This window comes from Lynx canadensis, chromosome D2 (assembly GCF_007474595.2).
Source record: "Lynx canadensis isolate LIC74 chromosome D2, mLynCan4.pri.v2, whole genome shotgun sequence".
Taxonomy (NCBI): Eukaryota; Metazoa; Chordata; class Mammalia; order Carnivora; family Felidae; genus Lynx; species Lynx canadensis.
This window is the reverse complement of record NC_044313.2, coordinates 64754810-64768998: the sequence shown is the minus strand read 5'-3', so window position 1 is coordinate 64768998 and position 14189 is coordinate 64754810. Positions and strand designations below refer to the sequence as shown.

General features: G+C 41.5%; 1 protein-coding gene across 3 annotated transcripts in view; it reads right to left on the bottom strand.

Moving 5' to 3' along the window:
- RHOBTB1 (Rho related BTB domain containing 1) overlaps positions 1–13548 on the bottom strand; it is a 122618-nt gene extending 109070 nt beyond the window's left edge. For 2 of the 3 annotated variants that reach the window (XM_030334452.1, XM_030334456.1), the window contains exon 1: positions 13397–13548. The gene's annotated coding sequence lies outside the window, so the exon portion shown is untranslated. Of the gene's footprint in view, positions 1–12290; positions 12388–13396 lie in introns of those variants that run through there. The other variant, XM_030334453.2, reaches the window with a different exon arrangement.
- Between the last annotated feature and the right edge of the window lie 641 nt (positions 13549–14189).

The following is a 14189-nucleotide window of genomic DNA, read 5'->3' as shown; positions in this document are numbered from 1 at the left end:
TAATTTTCCTGATGGTCCCAGTTTTATTCCTAAACCTCATGCTTCCCCACTTGCCTGAAAACTTCTAACACTTCCAGTCACTGTAGGATCAAGTCTAGGACTCCTCAGCAGAGCTTTCCAGGATCCCAGATCTGTGCATTTACTGCTTTCCACACAGCCTCTCTAACCATACCAAACCATTTCTCCTCGCTCTTCTGGCTCCTCCAAAAAGTAGTTTTCTGCCACTGCGATTTTGCTTACTAGCTTTCTGCTATTTGAAAGTCTCATCTTTTAACACCCAGTTCCAATATTACCTCTTTCAGGGATCTTCCTGAATTCTTGTGTAAGAATTTATTGTACCTTTCTCTGCCTACCCAAGGATCCTTAATTGCAACCTAACTACAAAAATCCCATTTATAGTACTCTGACTTTATTTTCGATAGTTCTAAATAGAGCAGGGCCAAGAACCCTCATAAAGCTTATAATCTGGCCAGGGGAATACCGCTTTATTCACATTTCTAACTTCCATGGGGTAGTAATATTCAATACTCCAATATGTGAGTGCTCTATGAATTATACATTAGATGATTTCTAAACATCAAATAGTACTATGAGACGCTCTGAACATAGGCTTAAGAACACCATTCTAGAAGATGTTTCCTGAATAAGTGATAGTAACAGAACTGTCCAAATTTGGGACACAGAAGGAATGAAAGGAGAGAGGATGAGGGAAAAAAAAAGTACAGGTAGACATGTTCTTTTTCTCTTTTTTATCTTAACACAAACTTATCTGATCATTTCATAAAGATCAAGCAAGGTTTATGTCTGAGGGAAGATGTTGCATTTGTTTCAACGAATCAGATCACAAAATATTTAGTCATTATGCATTCGAGAAATAGATCTTATGGCAGATCTTCCATTAAGGCTGGAAAATTTCTTCCTGGTGCCTTTCTTAGCACTAGACACATGTAAGATATTTGGATATTTGTTGATTAAGTGGTTGCTCATCCAGTTACCTCTCTCCAGCTGCCCTCCAATCTCTTGCTTCATCTTTCTAGCCAGACTACTGCAAGTAATTACCAATAGTCATCTTTCTTTTCTTAACCTCCCATTGGCAGCTCACACCTCTGCAATCTGACCTTTGTCTCCTCACAGCGTTCCCTGGCTGAGGTATTAACTTCTACTCTGCGGTTTCCCTGCTGCTCCCCACCTCCCACCCCCGCCAGTGGGCATGCTCAGACTTTTGTGTGGTAGCACGTGCAGGGAGAGAAGTTGAAGTTCACCTCAAAGAAATTGCCGAGAATGTGCCATACAATATGTCAGCCCACAGCCTCCTTCTCCAACACAGGGGTGCCAGCAAGTGGGTGAGGCGAGTCAACACTGCTTTGTGAACATTTGGTTTATTTACCCTGGTCACACTAGCACCACTGGGTGGAGGAACAGGTAGTGTTCCTTGCTCTCAGGTTCCTATTTTCTCTCCAGTTCAGACCCCAGGACCTCGACTCTTCTATTGTCAAAATCCACCCCAGTTCTTCTCTATAATGGTCAACAGCATGTCAAAATGACTTTCCTGTCTATCATGCTGGCTCCCCAAGTATCATGTTAAGAGAGATGTAAAATATGAAATGTGAAATATTCTCAAACAGGCATGACCACAAATAGAACTAGTTATAACTCTATTTCCCATACGTATCACTTAGTGATTTCTTTTTATTTTATTAAAAAAAATTTTTTTTAACGTTTATTTATTTTTCAGACAGAGAGAGACAGAGCATGAATGGGGGAGGGGCAGAGAGAGAGGGAGACACAGAATCCGAAGCAGGCTCCAGGCTCTGAGCCATCAGCCCAGAGCCCGACGTGGGGCTTGAACTCGCGGACCGCGAGATCGTGACCTGAGCTGAAGTCGGACGCTTAACCGACTGAGCCACCCAGGCACCCCTGATTTCTTTTTATTTTAATTCAAAACAATTCTCTCCTGATCAGTGCTCTCCACTCTTGCTAAATAAAATAAACAGTTCTCAATCTTCCACATTCAAGCCAACTGACCACTCCCACCCTCCTGAAATGAAATCCTTGCTCCCTTCCCCTCCCCACCCCCCAGCCATGATCCAGCAGTTTCCAGGGTTTCCTTCTATTTCTCTCACTATCCCTTATTTCATCCTTTACAGGCTCATCCTTCACTACTTGGATGCATGGATTTGAATTTCTTAAGACTTTGGTCCTAGCATTCTCTTCTACCACTCACTTTATAATCTTTCTCTAGGCAGTCATATCCATCTATGGATCATATCCATCATATCCACAACTATGAATTAAAGATGTGTCACGAGTTTATATCCAAACTGTAGAGCTTTCTGACAAGCTCCACACCCATAATCCAATGTCTTTTTTGCTCTGTCCTGTAATGTTTCCTGAAGAACTCAAACTCCACATGTCCAACTGAACTTAGCATCTGTCTTTGCAAACTTGTTTCTCCTCTAGCGTTACCTGACACTTCTCATGGGCTCCACATAAATATTGCAGAAGATGGCCTGTCAGTTTACCTCCTCTATGTCTCTTGAATCCATTCACTTTTTAGAAATCATGAACATCTCATCCTTCCTCCCCTTGGCCATGCTATCAGTATCTCTATGCTGAAAATGTTTAACTGGTTTGCATCACTATTCCCCTTGCCAACCCATACTCTGCATTCTAGCCAGAAATATTTTTTTGAAATACCGAATAGATGATGTAACTAATTACAATCTCCCTTCCCCTCCCCCAACCTTCACATTGGTCCCTAGGATAAATACATATTATTCACTATGGCTAAAAAGCCTTTCATGGTGATGGCCCCTGATCACATCTCTAGACTCCAGCTGTTCACCCCTGCCCTCTGTACTCCAACCACTTGATTTTCCTCCAGTTTCTCACATTGCTTCTTCTTTCTGCTTTCCATACATCATGGCTTTCCACCCCTTCCACGTCATGCCTTCTGCCTGTACTCCTTGTCTAGTTGACTCCTATCGTTTAGATCTCATTTTCCAGAACCTTGTGTCTCTTCTTTGTGGCATATTTAGAAGAGTGTCAGTTTCATACCTATTTGTGTCATCCTTTTATTGTCTGTCTTCCCCACAAGCCTGTAGGCCCAATGAGGGCAGGGGATACCTGATGCAGTTCATTGTATGCTGAGAGTCCAGACATAGTGGGTACTCAGTAAAGTTGACTTTATCAAAGGCATGTGTATAAAATGAGTATGAAAATAAACACATATAAATTCAGCGAGAAAAGCCTACCCATTGCATAGCGTTTGAAAATTCTAAAGATAAGCACAGTATTGAGATCAGTAAAAGAGCATTGGGAACTTTTAGAGGATTTAATTTTTTTTTTTAATTTTTTTTTCAACGTTTATTTATTTTGGGGACAGAGAGAGACAGAGCATGAACGGGGGAGGGGCAGAGAGAGAGGGAGACACAGAATCTGAAACAGGCTCCAGGCTCCGAGCCATCAGCCCAGAGCCTGACGCGGGGCTCGAACTCACGGACCGCGAGATCGTGACCTGGCTGAAGTCGGACGCTTAACCGACTGCGCCACCCAGGTGCCCCTAGAGGATTTAATTTTTAAGAAATTAAAGTAGGAGGGTTTCCTTTCTCATACAGATTTAGTAGTGGGTAGATGGAAGTGACGGGGATTTTTTTGTTTGTTTGTTTGTTTAATTGGGTACAAAAGGTGGTTTTATTAAAGCATGGGGAGAGGACCCATGGGCAGAAAGAGCTGCCCTGGGATTCTGAAGAGCAATTGATTGTATACTTGGGAGTTAGGGGAGGTAAAGACTAGAGGAAGTGTCCAAAAGGATATTCATATGTTAAAGAAGACTCACAGGATCCTGGAGGCCTAGCTATTGTCAAGCTAAGGTTGATAGGGATTTTTTGAATGAAAAACTTCACTTGGGCCCAAGCAACTGCTTTAGCATGTAAGAAGTATGCCATGGTATGAAAGTAGTACTTGCCAACCCTATTCTTGAGATTTTTGCCCCTGCATATGTTGAACAAGAGCCATTGCAAGGGGAGGAAGGGATGACTGAGACCAGGGACATGCTGGGGAGGCAAAAGAGAGAAGAGGTTTCAAGAATGTTTTAGTCTCTGGATTGTGGATATTCTGCTGGTTATGCCTTTTTATATCCTTCCTTCTAAAATCCATGTCATTTCATGCAATATAATTGTCTCTACTTCCATATGGCGACAGAATTCTAGCAACTATATCAGGATCTCAATAAATAGGCAAACTGAAAATGTTGCATAAGTTGTTTTCCCTCACTTACTTTCCAAATAGGAACTCCCCAATAATAAAACACAAATTTTGTAAATTAGCATAGTATCAGTTATGAATGTAATTTTGCAATTATGAGACTAAAAACATTCCACAATGAAATAAGAAATGCCATCTGATTTTGATTTAACTCAAAGGGGGAAAAACACATTCCATTTAAGAATGACAAATAAAGCTGTCAATGTGATCCATTTATAGCCCCTCAGAGAATGCCACAAATCCACATAATGTTCTGAGAAGATAGTTATTGTATTTGCTCTCTCAGAGAAGGCGTAGAAGTCCCTGACAGACTGTTATCCAAGGAAACTAAGGTTAGGGGGAATAACTTATATTAGTCAACATCCTAGGTGCATATGCCTTAAAGGGGAGAAAGAGAGCTTCAGGCACCTTATTTAAATAGTGTGCAGCAGAGGAAAGGGTGGGGTGCTGCAGGAAGTGATGGGGTATAAGACAGAGGAGAAAACGGTTTTCCTCATCTGTCCCCACCCCTCCCCTTCTTAGTTCTATGCGGTCTTACTGCCCTAAGGAGGCTTCTTTCTGTAAGGCCTGCTAACAAAAAGAACAGAAGGTTATTACATCTTAATCATAAATGTCCAAAGTGCCAGTTATTTGTGAACATTTCTTATAGGTTATTTCAAGCTCAGGTACGAAGACACTTGCCATAAACAAACGTTGGAAATATAATCACCATTCCTTATTATGATAATAAAACTTCCTTCTTTTAAGAACCAGTTTGCTGTTAAATACACATACAGGTATTCATATTTAAGTATATATAAAATATGGCCCTCTGCAAGACATAACTGATTATATTTTTCTCCTTCACATTGGCTGCTAAAAAACTGAGAACAAAATTTGTTACTATCTTCTAGCAAGAGTGTTGAATTTCATGGCATAAATTTTGAGTATGAATCTCTCTACTGGCCCCATCTTACGTTCTTAGCCTTATTTTTTTCCTTTGACTTATTTTTTCATACCTATTTGAAATATATTTTATATTGCTGTACAGTATGTATTTTTATTAGCCTTTCTCTATAAGCCTTAAATCCTTTCCAGCATATAAATAAAACATTCAACATTTATAGATAGCCTTTTTTTCCCTTTGGAGGGTTGCACAATTTTCCCAAGGCAACATATAATTTATTACGATAGTATTACTATAGATGCATGAATATTAACACATTGGGATTCGTAGTAATTAAATTTTTGTGATATTTAGTTTAATATTTCAGTTAGATTTTCTTTATATATATATATACATATATATACATACATATATACATATATATACATACATATATGTATATATATATGTATATATATACATATATATAAAGAAAATCTAACTGAAATATTAAATATATATATATATATATATATATATATGTATTTTTTTTTTTTTTAGAATGGGATTCCTAACCTGTGGTCCATGGACTCAAATTATGTGCAAAATTTTGAGCATGTAAAATTTCATTAATGAGGCACTTCATGATTTTAATCCAATTCTGAAAGGTGATTTTGACCCAAAAGGTATAAAAAAATTACTGCTCTGCAGTGGGGTGACAGTAGAAGACCAAATATTGGTCTTCTGACATTCAGCTAATTGACAGAATATTTACTGACTGCCTAGTAAGTGCCTGGCACTGTAATAGATACTCAGTAGCATTTAGAGCAGTAGACAGCAGTAAACAGGTAGGCTTGACCTCTGACCACAGGGCGCTTCTAGTCCAGTGGGGATGAGAATAGACAACAAAAAAATGAACATAAGCAATATCTGAGGGGAGAACATTTGAGATGGAGGGAGCAGCTAATGTGAAGACCTTAAGGGAAATGTTGTTCTAGGAAACAGAAATATGAATGGTAGATCTCCGAATTCACTTTCAGTACTTCAGTCTAGAAATATCAGACTAATGATCTTATGCATGAAAGTTAGAAGTCTTTTCCTTGTTTTCATTCTTTTAGGAGTTAAAATTCCTAATGTGAGGGAAAAGTATCCTCAGAAAAAGAACGCGATGTATTTTACTATACACTAAATTCATTCAATAAATATTTGAGTCTACCGTCTTGAAGGCACAATGGGACATGCCCTCAAGGTGCTCAGCACAGACCAAATAAAATATAACTGCCATACATGTAACTATAATGTACCTTAAACCAATCCTTATTGTTCTGTACTGTAGGTTTATGAGCCAACTAAATTCTAGGGCCCAGACGCTTTAATATATAGTTTGAAACCCAAAGCTCTCTAGAAAGGCACCAATCACCCTGTAAAAGTTGAAGATGGATGAGCTGGAGAAAGCAACACATAATGAAAATTGGGATTAGAAATTCTTTGAAATAAGAACACTGTACTCTGTGGTTTGGAAAATGCTCTAAATAGCCCTTGCTGTATAAATAAATAAATTAAGATGTGACTAAAGATCATAAATATCTCTCACATTTTTAGATGTTTTCCTGAAATAAATTCTTTATGCATATATTAAATAATATACTGATAAGATGAAGACGACACTGAGGTCACAGAATTCTATGTGACGCTTAACTGGGTACCGGAAACCACGTGAGAACTCTATGCCCATGCCCTTGGAGGTAAGGGAGATTATTAGTTCTATTTTACAGATTGGGAGAAACTGAGGTTTGGAGAAGCAAAGCAATGTGGTCACAAAGCTAGTCACAGGAGGCAGCAGGGATGGGAACCTCAACGGTCTGACCCCAGAGCCCTTATGGTCCCGTCTTCGGTGTTCTCAGTCAGCTCTGTGGAGGCAGGTTGCTTCGTGAATTATTTCTGATAAACTCATCTGCTTTGCAGTTTAAATGGCTTTGGGGAGCATTTTGAATGATTAGTCTGAGCTTATTATGTGCAAATTAATTTAAATATTAGCCAAAATGATATAGGTAAGATGGCAAATCTATTAAGAGTAACACATGCAATTAAAAAAAACGTCTCCTTGACTTGGGATCAGATTATATGATTTAGATTGTCCTTAATATTCCCTCTTCTAGGAAAAATAATGAAGAGTTGAATGTATTTAGTTTAAAATCCTCAGAAGTACAAACATTATTTTACTAACCAGTTTCTGCCTTCACAATTTTTGATAAAGAAATTTTAACTTGGAAAAGGGACATTTTAAAGCTTTCTCCAAATCCAGATCAAACAATCATTTTTCTCTTGTTTTACTCCCCCTGAAACCGCTCTTGCAGGCTGCTGGGCGACCACGCCCCCTTCAATAATAACAAGGGCAGTAGCAGCAGGAGCAGTGGATCATAGCCCCGGGGAACCCTGATTATATTATGTTATATTATCACATATTTATGCTGTGTCACCCACTGTGCCAAGCACCGTACAACTTCATTTTACCCTCACTACAACCCTATTAGCAGCTCCTTTTATTATTCCCAATTCCCAGCTTAGGAGATGGGGGCCCAGGGAAACTACACACACACACAGAAGGCTTCCCAGCTTGTTAATGGAGGAGCTTACACCAGGCCTACTGACCCTAGAGCTGAAGCTGCCTGCAATTTCTCTCTGTGATCTCCCTTTGTCTGATCCTCATCCCTAACTGACACATCAGTAAGGACACACTTTTTCCCAGGATAGGCAGTCTAAACCCTTTAGAATTTAAGGCTGTCCACAAGCTGGGCTTTCAAAAACCAGCCCAAGCTAATTTTTCCATATTCCTTACTAAACACCCTCAAAGCCTAAAGGAACCTGCCTTCTGTGAAAGCTTTAAGAAGTCTCTTAAACCCACAATACAGCTAAACTCTTCTGCTCTTAATGGCCCAGTTCACATTCCACTTTTCCAAGCTACCTTCCAGACTCACCAACCTAAGTAGTCTGAAGAGCTGGCCTCTGCTGTCTACACTGCAGATGACTCTGATGTCCACAAGGGCTTTGGCAGCCTGGGGTGGGGTGGGGGGTCCATGGAATAGTATGAGCGTTCTGTCGGAAAGTGCTCTCAGGAGCACATTCAGAGCTTTTATCAGTTTCTCAAAACTTAACAACCTCTTAGCATTACTACCCCCCCTTCCCTGCCCCCCGCCGCCCCAACCCAAGTCCTGGAAGCTAATAACATTAAATGCTAATGTTCACTGAGCAAGGTTCCCAGATTTAGCAAGTAAAAATATATGGGACATGCCTATACACTAAAACTTGATTTGTGCATTTGAAATTCAAATGTAACCGGGCATCCTGTGCTTGATCTGCAACCCTGTCCTTGAATGTTTTGTGGATATTAATCGTATCTCTCTACTATACTGAATATAGTCATCTAGAGGGCAGGGGCTTCGTTATTGCTCCACAGAACTTAACACTTAACCTTTATTGCTAATTCCTGATTTACTTTTGCAGTCCAATAGAAATATTTTGGAATGTTCCTGATTTGGGGCCAGTATCAAACGTAGTAACTATATCATGGTTTTACATACATGGCTTTGGCTACAAGGAAACAGATTCGCATCATACCCAGTATGCTGTTTGCTAGATTGAAACACATTACACATCTTCCCCAATTATCTTTGTTTAAAAAAAAACGTTTTGTAAGGAATCTGGGAAAATCAAAACATACTAAAATAATTACTGGATCTCAAAGTGAGGTCTTCAGACTATTTGATTGAGAAAATCTCAAAAGGTGTTAAAAATGCAGTTGTCTGGGTCCAATCTCAGACCTATTAATTCAGAAATGTGCAGAAAGGCTCTAAGCAATCTGGGTTTTTAAAAAGCCTTCCAGATGATTTTTATGCCCTCTAAAGTTTAAGGACTGCTTTTTTATGGGATGTAATACTCTAGCAAGGATTGCTCTTTAAGTTAGAGAAGAAAAGTTATTTTAGTCCTTAAAAACAAGCCATCATCATTTGGAGTTCAAAATATCAATCATCTTTTAAATGTATCTTGAATCTATCATGGTAGTGGTAAGTGCTCAGCACTGCCGTTTTGCCATTTGGAGCTCTCCAGCATTTAAACAGAACTGGTAAACTAATGATAGGTATTAAAAGTCTGCCTGGTGGATCATTAAAATAGTAAATGAGTTACTGAAATTTATACAGGCCATACAAAATTTAAAACTTAGATTATCTGAAGTAGAATGTTCTGCTGTGTACTAATGTTGCTATCCAGGATTGGTCTGGGAAACCTAAGCCTCTTTGGAATTTCTGGGGGGAAAAAGCATCATTGCCTAAAGCTCCCTTCCCCTGTTCACTGGGTGGTCCCCAAGATTTTTGACTCCTTGGTGAAAGGTGTGCTGTTCTGGAAGTCAGGATGTATCTGTTACATATTTTATGTTCTGTGTGTCCTCATGAATAAAACAATGGTTTGGACCATTGGATGGTCTCCAATGCCCTTCTAAACCCAAGTTTCTATTATCATTCTGAGGTTCAGATTTCTCTATTGTAAAGTATGGGGGTTGGACCATGTTCAGTGTGTCTGCTTGTCCTGTGTGTCCCAGGGTTGTCCTGCCGTCTCTGTTGCTATACTTGGATCCCCATTCATAATTCAGGCTCACTGTAACAGTGTAAGATTGGTGATACTTCATTTAGGTTTTCCCAGGGATGGGACAATATATTGGCCATTAGCACATGTCCTTTGTAGGAAATAATTATTCATTATAGAATTATAATCATATAATTCATAATTATTCAACATACACTAATTGATCACCAACTATGTGCTCTGTGTCACTGTGGTAGACCTTGGGAATACAATAATGGAAAAAGTCAGACAAGAGGAGCTCTGGTCTCACATGGCTTACAGTCTGATGGTGGGAATGATGGAGGAGAAGATAAAAACACCAACCACATATATGCTGATGTGTAAATAAAGTAAGTGCAGTTGGTCATCAGTGTTGGAAGGGATCACTAGGCCTGAGCTAGAAAACAACAGAAGAGTATTTAGGAAAAGTCTCTTGGAGGAGGTGATATATACTTGGACCCACAGGAAGGAAAAAAGACCAAGGAGGGGGTTGGACGAAAGGTCAGGGCAGGGAAGAACATTCTGGAAGCCCGTGGGAGGAATAGTTTATGTGGTTGGCATCTAAATATCCTTTCCATCTCTGAGAGATCATTTAATCCAAAACTAGAGAAAGGAAATCAAAGGCCCAGAGGGTTTAAGGTCAAATGGCCAGATAGTGGGAGAACTCTTCCATGCCTTAGTCTAGAACATAAGCCCTTCTTAGGGATCAGGCTCACAATGCAGCAGTAAGTACCACAATGCTTTGCTTCAAATCCTGGCTCTTTGCTTGTCCTTGGGGACCAGAGCTTCTTTGAGACTCAGTTTTCTTTTGTGTGAAACATGGATGACATTTGCTGCATCAGGGATTTAATGACATAAGGTGGCGCAGTGCCTGACGTATCATAGCTGCCTGATAAATGCAAACTCTTTTGATTTTTCACCTAGTGCACTTTCACCCATACCAAGCTGTTGGAAAATAAGTAGGGCAGAGGTTAAGTTACTTGGATAAAGGAAGAGTGCTGGCATAGGAGAAGTTCTGGAATACTGGGCTGGGGCCTGTTTAGCGGCTGTCCATCTGAGAGCTGAGTGGAGAAAATGAGAAGAAAAGGCCACTGAAGGTGGGACGATGTCAAGGAAAGACATTCCCAACTTCATGGTTTTGCTCAGAGCTTAATCTGTTAGTGGTGAATCTAGAGTTGTCTTCATAAGACAGCGAAGACCATCCATAGTAATATTTATACTTAAAATTAGCATGTAAGAAGCAGGTTTTACTTTAGGAAACCAGTAAGCAGAAAAACGACATACTTTATTATTAAATACATGTAAAGAGAAAAATATGATGTTACCATGTCACTCAATCCACTGGGAACAAATTAATCTAATTATCTGCAGGATATTAAAATAATTGCTCATATTAAGGATGCTTAAAAACCAAGCCCATGGTATTGGAAGAATGAATAATTTATCCAAGTAACTATAAAGATTTTCTTCATTATGGACAAAACCACAGATTGAACTTCAGCCTTAAAATATGGAGAGGCATATTTCGTGGATTAAAGTGGACTATCTATAAGGCCACAAAATCTGTTTGCTCTCTCCTTAGAATTCCCCAAAACATAAGGGAATATTTATGGTTCAGGCACACTCGAACCAGGGCTGAATATTTCTTGGTTTCAGAAGTTCACTGGGTCCCTTTCCCCCCAGCCATAAGGTAAGTGCCATTCCATATATAAATTTTTGAAATGCTGCTTACTTTATGATTCTCTGCCGATGGTGCCTTATGGGAGAAATTTTATTTCAAAGTTTCATAGGATGTGAATTGAACTCATTATTTTACTCCAAACTCATTGTTTAATTGACAGGAAACATGCATTCTAAATCATCTTGTATGCATGGCAGAAGCAGCTACATAAATTTAACAATGGGTGGATTATTACTATTTTGCATATTTATGGAATTTTATATTCAGGAAGCATTTTACAAATCTTTTATTAGTTAATCCTTACACTTACGAGTGAGTCTGACAGGTGGTAAACAATGCTTTGGGTTTTAAATTGCCAATTCGTGAAAACTTTAATGGGGAAAAAAATCTACAGCATTCTCCCTTGCTCCCAAACTTGCCAAGAGCACATTTTTGATACTTTTTTCCTCTCACCAGGGACCAAGGCTAGAGGCCTGGAAGCAGGTTCGTGCCCACCAGAAACACAGTATTACAAAAAGGGTACATACTGGGCTCTGTCTGGGGTCAGGTGGCCAACACCAGGGGAAACCTCACAGACACCAAGGTGATTATTGACAGCGTTCCCAACAAAGCTGCATCCCAGTAATAGAGACATAGAAAAACACGTAAGGAAGCAATTTTTCTAGAACTACACAGTAAACTTGGTTTTTAGTTCTAATGATGCCATACCTACTGGACTCACTATGTAATGCCATCATCAGTTCGCTTAAGATGAATGCATGTATATTAAAAGAATAAACCTAACTCAAACTAAAAGAGTGTATTTCCTTTTTTCAAAAAGTCACAAGTTAAAAACGCTAAGCTCCTTTGAACACTCACTTCAGACTTTTCGGATCCTCCAATCTGCCCCTCCTCCAGATACCAGAGATGTTGGAGAGCAGGGCACGGAAGCCTGCGTGGATCAGTCTCATTGTTGACCCAAACCTTTTACAGCCTGGGGCTTTCAGAGCTAACAAACCAAGAAAAATCAATCACACATCACCTGAGGGCTGGACACGAGGAGCCACAGATGCTGCACCTACTTTCTGAAGACTCCAGCTTGGACATGTCCTGTCCAGATTCTAATCTCTTCTGACTGACAGTGACTCTATCCCTCTAATCCCTCAGGCCCCCAATTCCGCCTGCCTGCGGGGGGCGGAGGGGGGTGGGAAGAGAGAGAGAGAGAGAGAGAGAGAGAGCGCGAGCGAGTGTGTGTGTGTGTGTGTGTGTGTGTGTGTGTGTTGGACAGTTAGGTTGGAGGGTGCAGAAAACACCCGAAGTATCTCGGAAGCTAGCACCCTCTGGGGCCCTGTGCTTTCTCAGTGCAGCTGGGCAGCTGTCAGGAGGTCAGCGTAAGGTAACCGGGTCACTCCCACCCCTGCCCCTTTCAGAGGTGCAAAAGGATGCTCCAAGCCCTCGCGTCTGCGGATAATATGGGTGCGCACACAGGGGGACCTTCTGAGTAACACCTCCCACCCAGGAGCGTCCCTCATCCCCCCCCACCCCGGACGCGGCCCCGCCCTGCCCTTGCCGACTCTACCTGCGGGCGCTGGAGGCGCGGCGGCGACTGCTGGCGGTGCTGCCGGCGGCCGCTCTGGCTATGTAAGGCCGCCTGACCCCACCCTCTCCCACCTCGGGCGCCCCCCGCCCTCCAGCCACCGCCCGGCTAGGCCACCTCGCTGCGGCCCGCCACCGCCTCTCCGCGGGGCGGGGGCTGCGGGGCCCTCCCCACTCTCGCGGCCTGCTGAGACTTTCGGGCGTGGCCCTGGGCCGCCCCCGCCCACCCACTCCCCCCCCCCCGCCCCCGGCTGGCCCCCTGCTGCGCCGCCCCCCCCCCCAGGGCCCCCTCCCCCCCAGCCCTTGCCAGCCCAAGTGCGTGTGGCCCCGCCCTTGTCTGTGCAGGGCCGGAGGGACCTCGCCCCAGTGTCGGCGTCCCCACGACCCACCTCTGGGACTCTCGTGGGGCGCCCGCCAGCAGGGGGGCGACTCCTTCTACCAATGGAGGCCAAGTCTGGGGAAAGTTTCTGGCGGTGTCAAGGGTCAGCCTTTTCTTGTAGGGACGTTCTCTAGCAAAGAGATAGAAACCCAGGCGATTCTATCTGCGGTTTCTGCTGACATCACAAACCACACATCACTCGGTGTCGTGTTGGGTAGTTTACACAAAGAGTCTCTATCATTACTGCAGCCGTCTGCACGTTCCCCTTTCAAAACCCCAACCGAGTGACATTTCAGCAGAACGGTTAAAGGAACTTAATTTTTAAATAAAAAGTTACTGCTGGAAACCAGTACATTACATACTAGCTCTGCCCCAAGTTCCAAGTATGGTCACGTCTGAATAATTCCAACCTTTTAGTGACGGGGATTATATAGGCCAGTCACTACTTTACACCCCCAAATCTCCACAACTTTTTCTATCTTTAGTCTTCAGTCTATTTACCTCGCTATATGGAGGAGTGGTGAAAATGAAATGCAACAAAAACAATTTGAATAGCTTTTAACAGCTGGTATAAAAGTTTATGGCAGACACAGCCTGCAATCATTGAAAATAAGATTTGAAAATTATCTGTAGACCTCACTCTTCAGTTTTGCCGTTTTGCTTGAGTTTGAATTACAGAAGGTTGGTGGTATGTATTATTTTTAGCAGAAATACTTTTCTAAGAATTATTAAACAGATTAAATGTATAATATGGTTATGATATCAGATCAGGGTAAAACTCCATTTACAGAAGAATGTGTTAA